General features: G+C 40.1%; 1 long non-coding RNA gene across 3 annotated transcripts; it reads left to right on the top strand.

Moving 5' to 3' along the window:
- Positions 1 to 3356: 3356 nt before the first annotated feature.
- On the top strand, positions 3357 to 18144 carry LOC135273025 (uncharacterized). Of its 3 annotated transcripts, XR_010340918.1 has the most exons (5): positions 3357 to 3728; positions 3832 to 3897; positions 13283 to 13395; positions 14958 to 15649; positions 17424 to 18144. It is a non-coding gene; the product is annotated as an uncharacterized LOC135273025 (long non-coding RNA). The 3 variants fall into 3 exon arrangements; XR_010340917.1 differs by lacking the exon at positions 14958 to 15649; XR_010340919.1 differs by lacking the exons at positions 3832 to 3897; positions 14958 to 15649.
- Positions 18145 to 22800: the final 4656 nt, after the last annotated feature.

Here is a 22800-nt window from a genome sequence, read left to right as displayed (position 1 = left end):
TGACCAAGCCAGGCTGGAGTGCAGTGTCTTGATCTTGGCTCACTGCAGCCTCTGCCTCCCAGGTTCAAGGGATTCTTCTGCCTCAGCCTCCTGAGTAGCTAGGATTATAAACACAAGCCATCATGCCTGGCTAATTTTTTTATTTTTGTATTTTTAGTAGAGATGGGGTTTCATCATGTTGGCCAGGCTGGTCTTGAAAAACCTGACCTCAGGTGATCTGTCCACCTTGGCTCCCAGAGTGCTGGGATCACAGGCGTGAGTCACCATGCCTGGTCCATGTTTTTATTTTTTAATGAATGTTTTTATTATTACTATTAATTTTTTTTTTTTTGAGACAGAGTCTCACTCTGTCACCCAGGCTGGAGTGCAGTGGCACAGTCTTGGCTCACTGCAACCTTGCCTCTCGGTTTCAAGCAATTCTCGTGCCTTAGCCTCCAGAATAGCTGGGAGTATAGTTGTGTGCCACCATGCCTGGCTAATTTTTGTATTTTTAGTAGAGGCGGTGTTTCACCATTTTGCACAGGCTGATCTGGAACTCCTGACCTCAAGCCATTCACCCATCTCAACCTCCCAAAGTGCTGGGATTACAGAGGTGAGCAATTACACCTGGCCTATTATTTTTAAATTATTTTTATTTTTTGAGACGGAGTCTCACTCTGTCTCCCAGGCTGGAGTGCAGTGGTGTGATCTCAGTTCTCTGCAACCTCTGCTTCCCAGGTTCAAGTGATCTTCCTGCCTTGGCCTCCCATGTAGCTGAGATTACAAGTGTGTGCTACCACACCCAGGGTATTTTTGTGTTTGTCATCGAGACGAGGTTTTACCATGTTGGCCAGGCTGGTCTTGAACTCCTGACCTCTAGTGATCTGCTCACCTTGGCCTCCAAAAGTGCTGGGATTACAGGTGTGAGCCACCATGCTGGCCCATTTTTTTAAATTTAAATTTTAGATTCAGAGGGTACATATGCAAGTTTGTTCCAAGGGTATATTAGATGATGCTGAGGTTTGGGCTTCTATTGATCCTGTCACCCAGATAGTGAACATAGTGTAAAAACTTCCAATGGGAAGTTTTTCCACCCTTGTCTCTTCTCCCTCCATTTTTTGAAGTCCCAAGTGTCTGTTGTTCCTATTGTTATGTCTGTGTATACCCGAGATGTAGCTCCCACTTATAAGTAAGAAGATGTGATACTTGGTTTTGTTTCTGTGTTAATTTGCTTAAGCGTCCAGCTGCATCCATGTTGCTGCAAAGGAAATGATTTCATTCCTTTTTATGGATGGCTGTGTAGTATTCCATGGTGTACATGTACCACAATTTCTTTATCTGATCCACCATTGATGGGCAGTTAGGTTGATTCCATGTCTCTGCTCTTGTGAATAGTGCTTGATGAACATGCAAGTGCATGTGTCTTTTGATAGAACAATTTACTTTTCTTTAGGTATTACCCAGTCGTGGGATTGCTGAGTCAAATGATCGTTTCTTTGCGGTTCTTTGAGAAATCTTCAAACTGTCTTCCATAGTGGCTGAACTAATTTACATTTCCACTAGCAGTGTATAAGCATTCCCTTTTCTCTGCAGCTTTGTTAACATCTGTTATTTTTTGACTTTTTTCATGGCCATTCTGACTGGTGTGAAAGGGTATTTCATAGTTTTTTTTTTTTTTGTTTTGTTTTTTTTTTTTTTTTTTGCAATGGGGTCTCATTCTTTCACCCAGGTTGGAGTGCAGTGGAAGAGTCATGGCTCACTGCAACCTGTGCCTCCCCAGCTCATGCCTCAGCCTCCCAAGTAGCTGTGACCACAGGTGTGTGCCACTACACTGGCTAATTTTTGTATGTTTTGTGGAGAAAGGGTTTCTTCATGTTGTTGCCCATGCTGATCTAAAACTCCTGGACTCTAGAGATCTGTTCACATCAGCCTCCTAAAGTGCTGGGATTACAGGTGTGAGCCACCGTGCCTGGCTTATTGTGGTTTTGACTTGTATTTCTATCCAGAGTATATTTACTTGATACTTTCCTGTTTGATTTTCACCATCATAAAACAGGTTGAACAAGTCACTGTTGATTAGGTTATGCCTGGGAACCTGACTAGGTTATTTGGCTGAAGATTTCTCGAAACGTCAAAACATTTCTGATAAGGAAAGCATCAAAATATCTTCAAAGTGCTGGGCACTGTGGCTCATGCCTGTAATTCCAGCACTTTGGGAGGCTAGGATGGGAGGATTACTTGAAGCCAGGAGTTTCAGACCAGCCTGGGCAACGTAATGAGACCCCATCTCTGCAAAAAATGAAAAATCCTTAGTTGGGTATGGTGGCATTTGCCTATAGTCCTAGCTACTCAGGAGCCTGAGGCAGGAGGATTGCTTGAGCCCAGGAGGTTGAGGCTGCAGTGAGCTGTAATATGATGCCATTGGACTCCAGCCTGGGTAACAGAGTGAGACCCAGTGTCAAAAAAGAAAAAATTATACAGAATTTTGATGATGTCACAAATATCTAAGTTCATTTCTTATCTGTGTGTATGTATGAGGGAGGGAGAGAGATTAATATTTTAGTCAATGATGGATCAGATATATAACAGTAGTCCTGTAAGATCATAATACCTTAGTTTTACTGTAACTTTTCTATGTTTAGATACACAAATACTTTCCATAGTGTTAAAATTATCTATAGTATTCAGCATAGTAACATGCTGTACAGGTTGTAGACTGGAAGCAGTAAGCCGTATCATATAGCCTAGGTGTGTAGGTAGGCTACACCATCTATGTATGTGTAAGTACAGTCTCTAAGGTTTGCACAATGACAAAATCCTTGGGTCCAAAAGTGCGTAAGGCCCTAAGGATGCATTTCTCAGGATATATTCCTGCCATTAAGCAATGCGTCACTGTATGTGTACACCACATAAGAATATATGTATAAGATTAAGGCTGGGTGCAGTGGCTCATGCCTGAAATTCCAGCACTTTGGGAGGCTGAAGAGGTTGGATGATTTGAAGTCAGGAGAATTGCTTGAACCCGGGAGGCGGAGGTTGTGGTTAGCTGAGATCACGCCGTTGCACTCCAGCCTGGGCAACAAGAGCAAAACTCTGTCTCAAGCAACGACAACAACAACAACAGCAAATATATAGATAGTCCTCAGATGTAGTTTTCCTCAAAAAACTTCTTGGTTTCCATGGTATAGGGGCAGCATCAGAGCTGTATCACATTGCCAAAACTTCAGATGAGAATATAATACCAGACGTGGTGGCACACCCATACAGTCTCATTTTCAAAAGGGAATGCTTTCTTTAAACAATTTATTAGTTTACTTTCTATCCTTGTAAAATGCTGTGTTAATGTTTGTCATAATAAATAAGAATGACATCTAAATTTTTCATTAGTTGTAATTAGATTATATGCTTTTATCTTTATTATTATTATTATTTGTAGAGATGCAGTCTCACTATGTTACCCAGTTGGTCTTGAACTTCTGGACCCAAGTGATCCTCTTGCCTTGACCTCCCCAAAGTCTTGGCCTTACAAGTGTGATATACCATGCTGACCTTTTAAATTATTGTTTTCAGAGATGGGATCTTGCTGTATTGCTCAGGCTGGAGTGCAATGACTGTTCTCAGGCATGTTGCTTGTGAAAAGGAGGGTGTAGAGGGAAAGTCAACTGTGCATTTTTCTGGCACTCAGTGAATCTGCATTTTACATAAGATATGGTAAACAAAAGAAGCAGTCAAATATGCCTTTGTCTCAGGTGAGTGGAGGGATGACTTCCAGTCCTGTCTTTGTCCTGAACCTATAAAGATAAGCTTTTCATTTATATTGTCAGGGTGAAATTAACTAGAATTCTGTTTTAGGGTAAATATCTTGGGGCCGGAAGGAATTTACTTGTGAGCAAATTGTGAAGGAGGCCCCCTGGGGAGGTATGTGGCCTTTTATCTTTGCAGCTATCTGTTTAGGAACAAAGTAGGAGGCAGTTGTGCATGACTCAGTTCCCAAGCTTAACTTTTTTTCCTTTGCCATAGTGAGTTTGGAGGTCCCAAGACTTTTTTTTCCTTTCTTTTCCTTTTTTTTTTTTTTGAAACAGTCTCTCTCTGTTACTCAGGCTGGAGTGCAGTGGCACAATTTCAGCTCACAGCAACCTCTGCCTCCAGGGCTCAGGCGATCTTCCCACCTCAGCCTCCTGAGTAGATGGGACTACAGGCATGTGCCACTGTGCCTGGCTAATTTTTGTATTTTTAATAGAGATGGGGTCTCCCGGCCATAATCCCAGCACTGTGGGAGGCTGAGGCTGGTGGATCATGAGGTCAGGAGTTCAAGACCAGCCTGGCCAATGTGGTGAAACCCCATTTCTACCAAAAATACAAAATTTAGCTGGGCGTGGTAGTGCACACCTGTAGTCCCATCTACTTGGGAGGCTGAGGCAGAAGAATCACTTGAACCTGGGAGGTGGAGGTTGCAGTGAGCCAGGATCATGTCCAGCCTGGGTGACTGAGTGAGACACCTTCTCAAAAGAAAAGAGATGGGGTCTCCCCATGTTGCCCAGGCTGGCCTCGAACTCCTGGGATCAGGCAATCTGCCTTCCTTGGACTCTGAAACTGCTGGCATTACAGGTGTGAGCCACTGTGCCCGGCCTTTTCATTTTATTATCCTTTCACAGTATACAGAGTACTGCCAAAATAGTCTTTATGTAATAAAGGGGATAATTATGTCTATTTTACAGGGCTCTTGTAAGGATAGAAAGACAATGCATAAAACGGCTTGTTTCAGTAACTACAAAAATGTATGAGACTATTGTTATTGATGTTTTATATTTATATTAACATAATCAACTATATATATAATTCCTGTCAGACTTCAAAAGAGAAACAGGACAGTTAAAATGTGAATTAGAAGTACTTAAAGCATTGATTTCATTATTAAAATATTTAGTTTCATCAATGAAATGACTAAGGGTAATGGAGCTTTTTTGGGGAGAATTCATTGATCCCGTAGGCAGGAACTATGAATTAAACTATACATAGGTGTAAATTACAAGGCTCTGCCTGGTGGCTCACACCTGTAATCCCAGCACGTTGGGTGGCTGAGGCAGGAGAATTGGTTGGGCCCAGGAGTTCAAGATCAACCTGGGCAACATAAGGAGACCTTGTCTTTTTAAAATAAAAAAAAAATTAGCTGGGCATGGTGGTGCATATCTGTGGTCCCAGCTACTTGGGGGGCTGAGGTGAGAGGATTGCTTGAGTCTGGGAGGTTAAAGCTGCAGTGAGTGATGACTGAGCCATTGTATTCCAGCCTGGGCAACAGAGTGAGACTCCATCTCAAAAAAAAAAAAAAAAAGATGTAGACTACAAATTATAATTCTTGTCATTCGTTGTCATGATAATACTGTTAATATTTGAATACAGATGTCTCCTTAATTCTAATTTTATACATTGTCCTTTTTAAAGTCAAGTTTACTGAATTTTAATTTACATGTAGTAAAATTCACCCTTATATTTTCATGAGTGGCAAATTTATACCATTTTGCAGTCACCACCACAATGAAGATAATACAATATTTCTTTCACCCCCGAGAGTTTCCTTGTACCCTTTTGAGATTAAATACTTTGAACTGATCTATTTTCTTTTCCTATAATTTTATCTTTTCTCAAATGTCATATAAAATAGAGGCAACCTTTCTCTTTCTGATCTGTTAGGTGTTTCAGAATTGGTGCAATAGCAAGTCAGATAACTGACCCTCATGCTGATACAGCTTGGTCACAAATTAGGGCTTGTATTAAGAAGCAGTTAAATCAGAAAAAAGTACAACCTGTTGGAAAATTATAAAAAGAGAATTTGTCAAAGGGTTGTAAATGGTATTAAATTTTCATGACAAACTTTCAAGAACCAATTCACGTTTTCACATATTGGGTGGGAAATTAATAAAATCAGTACCCTTTTTAACCTCATTCTTTGGACATTAGTTGTATAAAAGTAGGTAATTTATAATTCTTGATTCATGACACACTTAAATAATAGCTCTAGCATGTCTGTTGCCTGTTTTTAATAATGTAACAAACACACATGAATCCATCATTTCCCATGAGAACTAGAACCTTGACAAGAACTCACATCAGATTTATCCAAGTGGGCCTTAATATAATTTATTTAAAAATCTTTAATAGAATTTACATTGCCTATGTTTCTTATTAATTAGGAATCCCCCACTCCCCACCTATTTGGGGGTGGGAGAGGCAAATAACTTTTGTGAGTCTCTTGCTTTTTAACTTTGTTTTGGTTTATATTGTTATAAACTAAACAATAAAATTTAAACCATTTTGGTATAGTCAAAATTCTTTGCTTTTTGCTTTCAGTGTCTCATCTAATAATTTTTTCTTAACTGTGCATTCATGAAGATATTCTATAGTTTCTTCTAATTTTTAGGAACATTTTATATATTTAGGTCTTTACTACACCTGTAATTTATTTTGTGATTGATGACAGGTGGTAATTTAAAACTTTTAATCTTTTATGGCTGATCATTTGTACCAGCACACTTTATTAAATAACTCTTTTTCATTGATTTTTAATTTACCTCTTTCATTATTAAGTTTTCAATATGCATGGGTCTTTTTCTGGCCTCTATGTTGTGTTTTATTGGTATATTTGAGTATATCTACACCATTACCTTATTGCCTAGTTAGTATAGACTAGGTAGAGCAGTTCTTGAGGAGGGTCTTGGATGACTTTTGGTCTTTGCTCATTCATGTACTTTAAAAAATTTTTTTGAGACAGAGTCTCACTCTGTCACCCAGAGTAGAGTGCACTGATGTGATCACGGCTTACTGCAACCTCAATCTCCTGGGCTCAAGTGATCCTCCCACCTCAGCCTCCACAGTAACTGGGACTACAGACGTGCACCACCACGCCCAGCTAATTTTTTTTTTTTTGAGATGCAGTTTCACTGTTGTTGCCCAGGCTGGAGTGCAATGGTGCGATCTCAGCTGGCTGCAACCTCCACCTCCCGGGTTCAAGAGATTCTCCTGCCTCAGCCTCCTGAGTAGCTGGGATTACAGGTACCCACCACCATGCTGGGCTAATGTTTTATATTTTTAGTAGAGACATTTTGTATTTTTAGTAGAATTTTTAGGGGATTTACCATGTTGGCCAGACTGGTCTTGAATGCGTGACCTCAGGTGATCCACCTGCTTTGGCCTCCCAAAGTATTAGGATTACAGGTGCGAGCCACTGTACCTGGTCATGCCCAGCTACTTTTTATATTTTTTCATAGAGTTGGAGTTTCACCATGTTGCCCAGGCTGGTCTCGAACTCCTGGCTCCAAATGATCCACCCACCTTGGTCTTCCAAAGTGCTGTGACTAGAGGTATGAGCTACTGCACCTGACCCACATACATTTTTTACTATCTTTGTCAAGATTTTTGTAAAACTCTCTTGGGATTTTTGACTGGAAATACATTTAATTTTTTAATAGATTAATTTAGTGAGAATTGACATCCCTAAGATATTGAGTATACCTATCTATGAACATGGTATTTGTCCATGTGGAATTTTTTCAAGGAATTTTATGATTTTCTTTTTATTTATTAATTTTTTTTAATAGACATGGGGTTTCACCATGTTAGCCAGGCTGGTCTCGAACTCCTGACCTCAAGCAATCCACCTGCCTCGGCCTCCCAAAGTGCTGGGATTACAGGTGTGAGCCACTGCACCTGGCCTGTGATTTTCTTTATAAAAATCATGTACACCCTTTTGTTAGATTTATTCTTAGGTACCCTGTAGTTTTTGTGGTTATGGTAAATGATACTCTTTTAAAAAATTATACTTTGTTTGTTGCTGATCTATAGAAGAAGAGCTGATTTTTGTATATTGATTTATGTCCAGAGACTTAGCAAACCCTCTTACTTTTTCTAATATCTGAAGACTATTTTAAATTTCCTATGTAGATAGTCTTATTTTACAGGGATAGCATCATTTCTTCCTTTCCAATTCCTATGCCATTTATTTGCTTTTCTTACCTAACTGGTTAGGATTGTCAGTACAATTGTTAAAGTGGTAATTGTAAAAAAAATTAGCCAGGTATGACTACATGTGTCTGTAGGTCCAGCTACTGGAGAGGCCTGAGGCAGGAGGGTCACTTGAGCCCAGGAAGTTAAGGCTGCAGTGAGCAGCCTTGTCTCCCCTGCAACAAATCACATATTACACACATTATATAGTTCCATTCATATGAAATGGCCAGAACAGACAACTCTCTGAAGATAGAAAATGCATTAAATTTTTTCTTTTTTTATTTTTTAAGAGACAGAGTCTTGACCAGGCACTTTGGCTCACGCCTGTAATCCTGCCCTTTGGGAAGCTGAGGTGGGTGGATTACCTGAGGTCAGGAGTTTGAGACCAGCCTGCCAACATGATGAAACCCCGTCTCTACTAAAAATATAAAAATTAACTGGATGTGGTGGTGGGTGCCTGTAATCCCAGCTACTCAGGAGGCTGAGGCAGTAGAATTGCTGGAACCTGGGAGGCAGAGGTTGCAGTGAACAGAGATAGCGCCACTGCACTCCAGCCTGGTGACAAGAGTGAAACTCTGTCTGGGGGTGGGGTGGGGGAGAAGTGGTGAAAATGGGCATCCTTGCTTGTTCCTGATTTTAGATGAAAAGCTTTCAGTCTTTCAAAATTGAATGTGATTTTTGCTGTGGGTTTTTCACATATGGCTTTTATTTTGTTGAGGTAGATTCCTTCTATTCTTAGTTTGTTGAGTGTTTTTACCATGAAAGGGATTAAGTTCTGTCTAGTGCTTTTTCTATATAAATTGAGATGATCGTGTGTTTTTTTTCTTGTATTCTATTGCTGTGGTGTATTACATTGATCCTGTTTTTTTTTTTTGTTTGTTTGTTTGTTTGTTTTTGTTTTTTTGAGATGGAGTCACTCTGTCACCCAGGCTGGAATGCAGTGGTTCAATCTTGGCTCATTGCAATATCCGCCTCCTGGTTTCAAGTGATTCTCCTGCCTCAGCCTCCCAAGTAGCTGAGACTACAAGCACGTGCCACCATGACTGGCTAATTTTTGTAGTTTTGGTACAGAACAGGGTTTCCCCATGTTGGCCAGGCTGGCCTCAAATTCCTGACCTCAGGTGATGTACCCTCCTCTGCCTCCCAAAGTGCTGGGATTACCGGCGTGAGCCACTGTGCCCAGCCATTTATCCATTTTTATATGTCAAACCATCCTTACATTTCAGGAATAAATTCTGCTTAGTTATGGTGTATAATCTTTTGGTTGTTTAGGAATGTATTGGCTGGGCACGGTAGCTCATGCCTGTAATCCCAGCACTTTGGGAGGCAGAGGCGGGTGGATCACCTGAGGTCGGGAGTTTGAGACCAGCCTGACAAATGTGGAGAAACCCTGTCTCTACTAAAAATACAAAAAAAATAGCTGGGCATGGTGGCGCATGTCTGTAATCCCAGCTAGTCAGTAGGCTGAGACAGGAGAATTGCTTGAACCCAGGAGGCTGAGGTTGCACTGAACCGAGATCGTGCCATTGCACTCCGGCCTGGGTAACAAGAGCAAAACTCCATCTCAAAAAAAAAAAAGGAGTGTATTTTATGGATTTTTCTTTTTTTCTTTTTACAATCAAGTAGATGAAGTGAAGATTTTTCTTTTCTCTCTTTCTTTGTTTAAATTATACTTTAAGTTCTGGGGGTACATGTGCAGAGTGTGCAGGTTTGTTACATAGGTATATGCGTGCTATGGTGGTCTGCTGCACCTATCACCCTGTCATCTTTTTACGGATTTTTCAGTTCTACTTATGTTATTGATATCTAACTTCATCCCATTATGATCATAGAACATAGTTAATATGATATGTCTTTTAAAATTTATTGAGACTTAATCTGTGACTTAACATACTGATCTGTCATAGAAGATGTCCCTCATACCCTGAGAAGAATGTGTATTCTGTTGCTGTTAGAGTGTTCTGTATATGTCTGTTAGGTCTAGTTGGTTTATTGTGTTATTTAAGACCTCTCTTTTCTTACCTGTTTACTGTCTGGTGTTCCATTCATTATTGAAAGGAGGAGTATTGAAGTCTCCAACTATTATTGTAGAACTGTCTATTTCTCCTTTCAATTCTGTTAGTTTTTGTTTCGTATTTTGATTATCATTAGGCATATAAATGTTTATAGTCATTATATTTTGTTGCTTTATTGCATATTTTATTAATACATAATGTCTTGTTCCTTATAAACTTTTTTCATTTTAAGTCTATATTGTTTAATATTGGTGTAGCTACTCCTGCTGTCATTTGCTTATTATTTGTGTGGAATATCTTTTTCCATTTTTCATTCCCAATCTTTTTTTTTTTTTAACTTTTATTTTAAGTTCAGGATACAAGTGCAAGTTTGTTACACAGGTAAACTTGTATCATGGGGGTTTGTTGTACAGATTATTTCATCACCCAGGTACTAAGCCTAGTACCTGTTAGTTGTTTTTCCTGATTCTCTCTCTTCTCTCACCCTCCAACAACAGAATGCCCCCAGTGTGTGTTATTCCCCTTTATGTGTCCATGTATTCTCATCATTTAGTTGCCACTTATAAGTGAGAACACGTGGTATTTGGTTTTCTCTTCCTGTGTTAGTTTTCTATGTATAGTGACCTTCAGTTCCATCCATGTTCCTGCAAGGATCATGATCTCATTCCTTTTTACGGCTACATAGTATTCCATGGTGTGTATATGTCACATTTTCTTTAACCAGTCTATCTCTGATGGACATTTAGGTTGATTCCATGTATTTGCCATTGTGAATAGTGATGCTGTGAATATATATGTGCATGTGTCTTTATAATAGAATAATTTCTATTATTTTGGGCATATACCCAGTAATGGGATTGCTGGGTCGAATGGTATTTCTGTCATTAGGTCTTTGAGGAATCATCACACTGTCTTCCACAATGGCTGAAGTAATTTACACTCCCACCAACAGTGGATAAGTATTCCTTTTTCTCTGCAACCTCACCAGTGTCTGTTATTTTTTGACTTTTTAACAGCAGCCATTCAGACTGGTGTTAGATCGTATCTCATTGTGGTTTGGTTTGCATTTCTCTAATGATCAGCGATGTTGAACTTTTTTTCATATGATTGTTGGCCGCACGTATGTTTTCTTTTTAGAAGTTTCTGTTCATGTCCTTTGCCCACTTTTTTTAGATGGTCTCATTCTGTCACCCAGGCTGGAGTGCAGTGGCATGATCTTGACTGCAGTGTCCACCTCCTGGGTTAAAGCAATTCCTATGCTTCAGGTACCCAAGTAGCTGGAACTACAGGCTCATGCCATCACATTTTTATATTTTTATATTTTTAGTAGGGATGAAGTTTCTCCATATTGGCCAGGCTAATCTCAAACTCCTGGCCTCAAGTGATCCACCTGCCTCGGTCTCCCAAAGTGCCAGGATTATAGGTGTGAACCACCGATCCTGGCCTGCCCACTTTTAATCATGTTGTTTTTCTGTTGTATAATTGTTTAAGTTCCTTGTAGATGCTGGATATTCGATCTTTGTTGGCTGCATAGTTTGCAAAATTTTTCTCCATTCTGTAAGTTGTCTATTTGTTAATAGTTTGTTTTGCCATGTAGAAGCTCTTTAGTTTAATTAGATCCCATTTGTCATTTTTTGCTTTTCTTGCAGTTGCTTTTGGTGTCTTTGTCATGAAATCTTTGCCCTTTCTTACGTCCTGAATGGTATTGGCTAGGTTGTCTTCCAGGTATTTTTTTAGTTTTGGGTTTTACATTTAAGTCTTTTTCCTCACTTTGAAAGGATGGTTTTGTTGGATATGGGATCCTTTGTGGGCAGTTTTTTTTCTTTATTTTTTTTTGTTCCTTTTTTTTTTCTTTTGAGATGGAGCCTTGCTCTGTCACCCAAGCTGGAGTGCAGTGGCACAATCTTGGCTCTTTGCAACCTTCACCTCCCAGGTTCAAGCAATTCTCCTGCTTCAGCCTCCCAAGTAGCTGGGACAACAGGCACATGCCATCAAGCCCAGCTAATTTTTTGTATTGGTAGAGATGGGGTTTCATCATGTTATCCAGACTAGTCTTGAACTCCTTGACCTCAGATTATCTGCCCACCTCGACCTCCCAAAGTGTTGGGATTACAGGCATGAGCCACTGTGCCCAGCCATATTTTTTATTGATTTTCTGAAGACTGGGTTTTGCTATTTTCACAGGCTGGGCCTGAATGCCTGGGGTTAAGTAATCCCCTCAGCTCAGCCTTCTGAGTAACTGGGACTGCAGTTGCCTGCTACTTCTACTGACTGCAGTTCTTTTCTTTTAGCAATTTGAATATATCAGCCTACTGTCTTATGGCCTCTGAAGTTTCTGATGAGTTATCTGCTGATAATCTTACTGTGTATCACTTGCATGTGACAAATCCTAATACAAAAAATTAGCTGGGCATGGTGGCGCGTGCCTGTAATCCCAGCTACTCAGGAGGCTGAGGCAGGAGAATTGCCTGAACCCAGGAGGCGGAGGTTGCGGTGAGCCGAGATCGCACCATTGCACTCCAGCCTGGGTAACAAGAGCGAAACTCCGTCTCAAAAACAAACAAACAAATAACTTTATCTTAATGGGCCAGGCAATGTGTCTCACACCTGTAATCCCAGAAGTTTGGGAGGCCCAGACGGGTGGCTCACCTGCAGTCAGGAGTTTGAGATTAGCCTGGCCAACATCTACAAAAATACAAAATAGTTGGGTGTGATGGTAGGTGGCTGTAATTTCAGCTACTCCAGAGGCTTAGGTAGGAGAATTGCTTGAACCCTGGTGGCGGAGGTTGCAGTGAGTTGAGATCAGGCCATTGTACTCCAGCCTGAGCGAGAAGAGCAAAACTCCATCTTAAAAAAAAAAGTTCTGGCTGGGCGCGGTGGCTCAGGCCTGTAATCCCAGCACTTTGGGAGGCTGAGGTGGGCAGATCACGAGGTCAGGGGTTCCCAGATTAGCCTGACCAACATGGTGAAACCCCGTCTCTACTTAAACATACAAAAATTATCCGTGCATGGTGGTGCGTTTCTGTAATCTGCACTACTCGGGAGACTGAGGCAGGAAAATTGCTTGATCTCTGGAAGTGGAGGTTGCAGCTTGGGCAACAAGAGAGAAACATCTCAAAAAACAGAAATTTTTTAAAAAAGTTCTAAACTTGTAAAATGGGTTGTACATTAGTTTAGGTGGGATTGTTAAGTGATAAGGGATAACAATTTGTAAAATATATAGAGTAGTAGATAATGTTTTATTGTAAAGATAGGCTCTATATGTTTTCTTTCTTTCTTTTTTTTAGATGGAGTCTCGTCAGGCTGGAGTGCAGTGGCATGCTCTCGGCTCACCGCAACCTCTGCTTCCCGGGTTTAAGCAATTCTCCTGCCTCAGCCTCCCAAGTAGCTGGGATTACAGGTGTGCACCACCACGCCTGGCTAATTTTTATATTTTTAAGTACAGACAGGGTTTCACCATGTTGGTCAGGCTGGTCTTGGAACCCCTGACCTCGTGATCCACCCCCCTCAGCCTCCCAAAGTGCTGGGATTACAGGCATGAGCCACTGCTCCCAACTGCCTCTATATGTTTTCTTACCATTTCCTTTGAAAGTTTAAAATTGTAGTTCTTTTATATATTCATAAATGTGACTTTTAAATGTTGACATTTATATTTGCTTTTTCTGCATTTTGTAGAAGTAGTGTTTTCTAGCATCTGTGTCTCTACAAAATAAAAGAGGGCGAAATCAGGATTAGTTGAGAATGAAAATTAACCAAATGATGTTGACAGAGATTATCTATTTGTGGTCTGCCAGGGCGTAAAAATCTCAAAAAACACTATCAGCAGAAAACCTGTATGTGCCTGAATGTTAGAGAATATTGCTTGTGTTAAAGTCATTTATGTTAAAAACTCTGCCTTTTACACAATTAGGAGAGAGAAGGTCAGAGGGTAGAGCCTTCCATTGATTCTTATCAGGACAGATGAAGTACAGATAATATATTTCTATTTTCTCTCAAATTCCATATTGGACAATTACTCTGTTTCTAATCTATATGTTACAGTGATACACAGAGACACGATCATAAAATAAATTACAAGCTTTAAAAAAAGTACTGGCTGGGTGCAGTGGCTCACACCCGTAATCCCAGCACTTTGGGAGGCCGAGGCAGGCAGATCACAAAGTCAGGAGTTCGAGACCAGCCTAACTAACACAGTGAAACCCCGTCTGTACTAAAATTACAAAAATTAGTCAGGCATGGTGGTGTGCAAGTTTAATCCCAGCTACTCAGAAGCCAGAGGCAGGAGAATCGCTTGAACCTGGGAGGTGGAGGTTGCAGTGAGCTGAGATTGCACAACTGCTCTCCAGCCTGGGCAACAGAGCGATTCCATCTCAAAAAGAAAAGAAAGAAAAAAAAAAAGTGTATTTTAGACAGTTCTGTCATCTTGGCCAATATGTAGTATCACAATCATTGCTCAATCTAACCTTCAATTTCTTAGGTCTCAGCCCCCTTAGTAACTGGTACTACAGGTACACACCACCACACTGGCTAGTTTAACTTTTTTTTTTTTTGTAGAGATGGTGTCTCATTATGTTGCCCAGGCAGGTTTCAAACTCCTGTCCTCAAGTGATCCTCCCACCTTTGCCTCCCCAGATGCTTGAATTACAAGCATGAGCCACAGTACCCGGCCTCTGTATGATCTTTAATTTTTTTTATTCCATTTTCCCATGTTTGTAACATGTTTCAAATTATACAGTGTTTCCATGGTGGTTGTCGCAGATTCACCAAATAAAAATACAGATGGCACAATTACATTTAAATTTGGGATAAACACCAAATAACTTTTTAGTATAGCTATGCAATATTTACATATTGATATAAGTGTAAACGATTATTGGAATATATTTATACAAATGACAATTTATAATTTACCTGAATTTCAAATTAAACCAAGTTAATTATATTTTTCTTTTTTTTTTTTAGATGGAGTCTTGCTCTGTCACTGACGCTGGAGTGCAGTGGCACAATCTCCACTCACTGCAACCTCTGCCTCCCGGGTTCGACTCTCCTGCCTCAGCCTCCTGAGTAGCTGGGAGTACAGGCATGTGCTGCCATGCCTGCCAATTTTGTAGTTTTAGTAGAGACAGGGTTTCTCTTTGTTGGTCATGCTGGTCTCGAACTCCCAACTTCAGGTGATATGCCTGACTCAGCCTCCCAAAGTGCTGGAATTACAAGTGTAAGCTACCACACATGGCCAGGACTTTTTTTTTTTTTTTGTAAGAGTTGTTTTATTTGGGTGTCAGGTGAGCAGGTGTGTACCTGTGACTTTAACACTAAGCTCTTGGGGATTGTGAGATGTTCCAAGCACCAGCTTTCAGCCAGTCTATACTGTGACTGTTTTTTTTTTTCTTTCCCTGACATAGAGTTTCATTCTTGTCACCCAGGCTGGAGTGTAGTGGTGCAATCTTTGCTCACTGCAACCTCCACCTCCCGGGTTCAAGTGATTCTCCTGCCTCAGCCTTCCAAGTAGCTGGGATTGCAGGCGCCCGCCACAACACCTGGCTAATTTTTTTGTATTTTTAGTAGAGACAGGGTTTTGTCATGTTCACCAGGCTGGTCTTGAACTCCTAGCCTCAAGTGATTCACCTGCCTTGGCCTCCTAAAGTGCTGGGATTGTAAGTATGAGCCACCATGGCTGGCCTGTTTAAAATTCTTTAGAGTAGTGTGAAGATAGAAATAAACAGCTCCTGAATGCTAACTATGGCTGTTAGTACATTCTAGGGTAGTAAAAGGTGGCCACGCTGTGGTTTTTGGTCTTTCTGTGGCTCCTCTTTCAGTGGCTGGTGAAGTGGTTTTGTTAGTCCAGTGATACAGTGTGTATGTGTCTAAGGGCAGCTGAGCACAGGGTGGGAAAAGTAGGTAGAAGCCAGGGCCCTGGAGGGCACCTCCAGGCATTATTTTTTGGCTTGGCAAATATCATATATCATATATATTATATATATATAAAAATATAATATATATGATATATATAAGAGATATCTTATATATAAGATATAAGATATATATTATAATATATATTATATATATATATATATGAGAGAGAGATGGAGTCTCACTCTGTCACCAGGCTGGAGTGCGGTGGCACAATCTTGGCTCACTATAACCTCTTTCTCCCAGGTTCAAGTGATCTCCTGCCTCAGCCTCCTGAGTAGCAGGGACTGCAGGTGTGTGCCACCACGCCCAGCTACTTTTTGTTTTTTTAGTAGATGCAGGATTTTACCATGTTGGCCAGGATGGTCTTGATCTCCTGACCTCGTAATCTGCTCACCTCAGCCTCTCAAAGTGCTGGGATTACAAATGTGAGCCACTGAGCCCAGCCCAGAATTTTTATTTTAATTTGTTGGTTGTTAATGGTTTGTGTGTCTTGAGCAAGGCGGTGCAAAAGTAGCTCAGAGCAGTCTAGCTCTTTGAGGTCTGCATAATTTATCAAGCCCAGAGAGATGAGAGTATGAGAGGTAAATCTCACCCCACATCTGTGCCCAGGGGCAATTGCTTAAAAACATTTGTTTCTGACTAGCTGTCTCACTCATTATTTATATTTTTGTAGAATATGTAAAACAAAGAAATATATGTAGCCAATCAATACCCAATCAATTTACCAAAATTTTTCATGTCAATTCTTGGTAAACAACTTAGAAACAAGTTGGGCGCAGTGGCTCATGCCTGTAATCCTAGTACTTTGGAAGGCTGAGGTGGGCAGATCACCTGAGGTCAGGAGTTTGTTTGTTTGTTTTGTTTCATTGTGTTTTTTTTGGAGACGGGGTCTCACTCTGTTGCCCAGGCTGGAGTGCAGTGGCTATTCACCGGCAGGATCCTACTACTGATCAACATGGGAGTTTTGACCTGCTCTGTTTCTGACCTGGGCCAGTGCACCCCTCCTTAGGCAACCTGGTGGTCCCCCGCTCCTGGGAGGTCACCATATGGATGCCGAACTTAGTGTGGACACCCGATCGGCATAGCGCACTACAGCCCAGAACTCCTGGATTCCAGCAATCCCTGAGGTCAGGAGTTCTAGACTAGCCTGACAAACATGAAGAAACCTGCCTCTACTAAAAATACAAAATTAGCCAGTGTGGTAGTGCATGCCTGTCATCCCAGCTACTCGAAAGGCTGAGGCAGGAGAATCACTAGAACCTGGGAGATGGAGGTTGTGGTGGGCCAAGATTGCATCATTGAACTCCAGCCTGGGCAACAGGAGCAAAACTTCATCTAAAAACAAACAAAAACAACTTAGAATCTGCCTTTGCATTGTTTCAAAAAGACAGACTTGTAATGGCTACGAATTGGAATATATATTCAGGGTAGCTTAAATCTATTATCTGGTGTTCATCCTTAATATCTGAACTTAAATGAATTCAAATTAGATTCTGACCTTTTTCATTATTTTAGGTTAAGTGGGGTCTGGCCTGGAATACTCTCCTAGATGAAAATAGTCTAACTATGAGCCACCTTCTCAGCAGATGAGATGAAATTAAAACTATTCAACTCTTCAAGGCCCAGGGAATATCACAGAAGAGGTGGGCATGTGAGACTGTAAGAACTGATTTTGATAGATACAATAAGTTTAGTTTTTCTGTAAATTAATCATTCATGTCAAAGGCACACTGATGCAAGACCAGACTAGTGGTCTCTGTGTGAGATTAACAAGGTTTTCTTGAAGCATTAACTGACTCCTTATTAAAGGTTCTAAAAGGCTTATAGAAGTTATATCTTATGGTCAAGATTAAAACTTTATAGATTGTTTATAACATTTTGAAAAACAAATTTAATTGGCTTTATGCTGTTTTATTAGAGATTATTTTTTGGCAATAATCTCTCCCAAAGAATGAAGGTTTTTCTCATTTTTTGTTTTTGAAATCTTTGAGTATCACTTTGGTCAAATAAATGACTTATTTTACAATGACCTGTGATATCAAGTGTTTAAAAATTTTGATTATTTGTCTGAGATTCTTTCTGTGGAACAAAGTTCCATCAAATTTTCCAAAATCAAATGATAAATTATGAATTTTTCTTACCTAATTAATCCTTTAAAATATTATGTTCTCTAAAGTTTAAAAATAACATAACTTTGCTTGTATCTTGTAAAAATAATACAAAAAGCATTGCCAAATATGGAATGGTGTTTGGTTTTCTTTGGCTGTGTTTGTATAAATACATTATTGGTATGTGTTCCAAAATTTTGGGGAACTTTTTTTTATTTTGGGGAACTCTTACAATTCTTACATGACTTAGTGTACATTATCAGCAATAATTATAATTATGTTAAATTATTATGTGCCCCAGAGGTAAATAAATTTTCATGTCAGTTATGTCTTTGACTATGGCTGCCCTAAAACTTTTTGTCATTCACAGATGATTGTTTTGGTCCTCTTTAGAAGGTGGTTTTACAATCTCAGCTATAAAACTCTAACAGGTGCTCTTGAATGCAAGTGTCTGGTAACTTTGAAGATTGTGACATCATAGTAGAGGGAAAATATTTCAGAACTCATGGAGAGCTGAAAAGTTTATGAATGTGAAGCACAACATGGATTAACTGCATGCACTGAACTAATAGAAGACTGAATTTATTTATTTATTTATTTTTGAGACAGAGTCTCGCTCTGTTGCCAGGCTGCAGTGCAGTGGCATGATCTCGGCTCACTGCAACCTCTGCCTCCCTAGTTCAAGTGATCCTCCTGCCTTGGCCTCCTGAGTAACTGGGACTACAGGCTCGTGACATCACACCCAGCTAATTTTTTGCATTTTTAGTAGAGACGGTGTTTCACCATGTTGGCCTGGATGGTTTGGATCTCTGGACCTCATGATCCACCCGCCTTGGCCTCCCAAAGTGCTGGGATTACAGGCATGAGCCACCATACCCAGCCTTTAAAAGTCTTATCTGAGGCTAGGCACGGTGTCTCATACTTGTAATTTCAGCACTTTGGGAGGCTGAGGCGGGTGGATTGCCTGAGCTCAGGAGTTCAAGACCAGCCTGGGCAATACAGTGAAACCCAGACTCCACTAAAACTACAAAGAATTAGCTGGGCGTGGTGGTGTGGGCCTGTAGTTCCAGCTACTTGGGAGGCTGAGGCAGGAGATTGAACCTGAGAAGCAGTTTGCAGTGACCCCAGATTTCACCACTACACTGCAGCCTGGGCAACAGAGCAAGACTCCTCCAAAAAATAAAAATAAATAAGGGCTAGGCACTGTGGCTCATGCCTGTAATTCCAGCACTTTAAGAGGCCAAGGCAGGCAGATCACCTGAGGTCAAGAGTTCAAGACCAGCCTGACCAATGGAGAAACGATGTCTCTACTTTAAAAAAAGAAAAAAAAAAGTTAGCTCGGTATGGTGGTGCATGCCTGTAATCCAATCAAACTTGGGAGGCTGAGGCAGGAGAATCTCTTGAACCCAAGAGGTGGAGGTTGTGGTGAGCAGATTGTGCCATTGTACTCCAGCCTGGGCAACAAGAGTGAAACTTCGTCACACTCACCAAATAAAGAGTGTTCATACTAGAATATATTTTTCCAGATGTGGTAAAAGTTAAAAAAAAAAAAAAATTAATCCATAAGTCTACGCAAGTATCAGATAAATTATGGTAGAAATATATAAGTCACTGACACTTCAGATATACTAAATCAGAGTACTGAGTATAGGAAATCTAAAACTAAGTTGGTAGAAAAATTATTTGTATGTAACTTTTTTTTTTTGAGACGGAGTCTTGCCCTGTTGCCAGACTGGAGTGCAGTGGCTCAATCTTATCTCACTGCAACCTCTGCCTCCTGGGTTCAAGTGATTCCTCTGCCACAGCCTCCCAAGTAGCCGGTTCTATAGGTGTGTGCCACCAGGCACTGCTAATTTTTTAAATATATATTTTAGTAGAGACGGGGTTTCACCATGTTGGCCAGAATAGTCTTGATCTCCTGACCTCGTGATACCCACCTTGGCCTCCCAAAGTGCTGGGATTCCAGGCATGAGCCACTAAACCCAGCCTTGTATGTAACTTCAAGAGGATCAGAAGGTTTTTTTGCAGTTATAATTAAATCTAAAGTATATGTCTTGAAAAGCATTACAGGTATTTTGAAAAGAATAATGATATCATTCAACTCTGAAATTATTTCCTACTGTTTCTTCATTCCTATTGGATTCCCATGTGAAAGCATGGGATCAGTTGTTTCAGCATCAAAGATATGAGAGATCCATTTTGTTTTATTATGTTTTTTGAGTTGGAGTTCCACTCTTGCCCCGGCTGGAGTGCAGTGGCAGGATCTTGGCTCACTGCAACCTCTGCCTTCCACTTTCAAGCAACTCTCCTGCCTCAGCCTCCCAAGTAGTTGGGCTTACAGGTACCTGCCATGATGCACAGCTAATTTTTTTATTTTTAGTAGAGACAGGGTTTCACCATGTTGGCCAGGCTAGTATTGAACTCCTGACCTCATGATCTGCCCACCTCTGTCTCCCAAAGTGCTGGGATTACAGGTGTGAGCCACACCTGGCAAGAGATTCTTTTTTATTAGGTGGGCATCATTTATAACATTTTTTATAGAAAAATAAAGATATTAAAATGTAAAATGTGGCCAGGTGTGGTGGCTCATGCCTATAATCCCAGCACTTTGGGAGGCCGAGGCAGGTGGATCACGAGGTCAAGAGATCAAGACCATCCTGGTCAACAAGGTGAAACCCCGTCTCTACTAAAAATACAAAAATTAGCTGGGCATGGTGGCGCACACCTGTAGTCCCAGCTACTCGGAAGGCTGAGGTGGGAGAATTGCTTGAACCCAGGAGGCGGAGGTTGGGTGAGCTGAGATCGTGCCATTGCACTCCAGTTTGGGTAACAACAGCGAAACTCCACCTCAAAAAAAAAAAATTTAAAATGCATAATGAAAATCTAAATGGAGAGGTTCTTTAGGAGTCAACTTATTGAGTGATGCATGAGGTAGGTTTTTAGAGTAATATTATGCATTATCATGAGAAAACATGTTTAATTTTATTTAAAATTAGTGTTTGTACTAATTGTACTTTTATATAATACTTTTAAATTTTAGATTATGCATGAAATTTAATTCAACATTTTTAACATGTTAAATACTATTGAGCATTCAGTGAAGTGTCATTATGCCACAAACTTTAACCTCCTCCACCTTACTCAAGGGTATAGGTAAAAGATGGTAACTGCATACTATTTAGTAACATGATGGATTAACATTTCTAATGATTTTTTGTGCTAGTGACTGTCAACTACAAGTAAGTTAAAGAATATTGTTTCTGTGGGTTAAATTTTTATTCTGTTTTTAATCACTAAAATTTAATTTTGACGTAATTTTTAAAAGTTTCTGATATTGCTAGTAATGCCATAGAGGTTGCATTATATCTATAAATCATTTTGTGTAATACAAATATTTAACTATTAATAATGCCAGTTCATAAATGAGTAATATCTCATTATGTATTAATTTATATAATGTTCTTTAGGGTAAAATGTATTGTTGTTATAACCAATATGAAATCTCATCAATATGATTTCTTTTATGGTTAGCAAAGTTTTAGGTGTTTTCAAAAGCATTGTCACATCTTCCTGCTTTGTAGAGTTTCTCTCCATGTCTTTTAAGAACTGAGGACTATGGCCGGGCGCGGTGGCTCAAGCCTGTAATCCCAGCACTTTGGGAGGCCGAGGCGGGTGGATCACTAGGTCAAGAGATCGAGACCATCCTGGTCAACATGGTGAAACCCCGTCTCTACTAATACAAAAAATTAACTGGGCATGGTGGCGCGTGCCTGTAATCCCAGTTACTCAGGAGGCTGAGGCAGGAGAATTGCCTGAACCCGGGAGGCGGAGGTTGCGGTGAGCCGAGATCGCGCCACTGCACTCCAGCCTGGGTAACGAGAGCGAAACTCCGTCTCAAAAAAAAAAAAAAGAACTGAGGACTAGTTAAAGGCTTTGCCATATTTTTCACACTGATAGGATTTCTCTGCAGTGTGAATTTTTTTATGTTTAGTAAGAATTGAGGACTGGTTAAAGGTGTCACATTCGTCACATTTGTTAGGTTTTTCTCCTCTATGAATCATTTTGTTCAATGTGGTTTGAGGACTGGTTAAAAGCTTTGCCACATTGTTCACATTTGTAAGTTTTCTCTCCAGGATGAATTACATTATGTTTAGTAGGATTTGAGGACTGGATAGTTTTACCACATTCTTCACATTTGTAAGATTTTTCTCCAGTATGAATTATCCTGTGTTTAGTAAGGTTTGAGGATTGGCTAAAACCTTTGCCACATTCTTCACATTTGTAGGGTTTCCCTCCAGCATGAATTATCTTATGTATAGTAAAGGTTGAAGATTGATTAAAAGCTTTGCCATGTTTTTTTACATTTGTAGGGCTTCTCTCCAGTATAAATTATCTTATGTGCAGTAAGTTGGAGGCACTGATTACAAGCTTTGCCACATTCCTCACATTTATAGGTTTTCTCTTCAGTATAAATTATGTTTAGTAATGGATGAGAATTTGTTAAAAGCTTTGCCACATTCTGTACATTTGTATGATTTCTCTCCTGTATGAATTATTTTATGTTTAGTAAGGCATGAGAATCAATAAAAAGCTTTGAGATATGTGTAGGATTTCCCTCCAGCATGAATTATCTTATGTGTAGTCAGGGTTGAGAAGTGGTTAAAACTTTATCACATTCTTCACATTTATATGATTTCTCTCTGGTATGAATTCTTTTATGTTTAGTAAGGGTGGAGGGCCAATAAAGCCTTTTCCACATTCTTCACATTTGTAGAATTTCTCTC

This window comes from Aotus nancymaae, unplaced genomic scaffold (assembly GCF_030222135.1).
Source record: "Aotus nancymaae isolate 86718 unplaced genomic scaffold, 86718_ANA_hifiasm-v0.15.2.pri h1tg000200l, whole genome shotgun sequence".
NCBI lineage: Eukaryota > Metazoa > Chordata > Mammalia > Primates > Aotidae > Aotus > Aotus nancymaae.
Note: the sequence above shows the minus strand (reverse complement) of the source record. Positions and strands in the feature narration are given on the sequence as shown.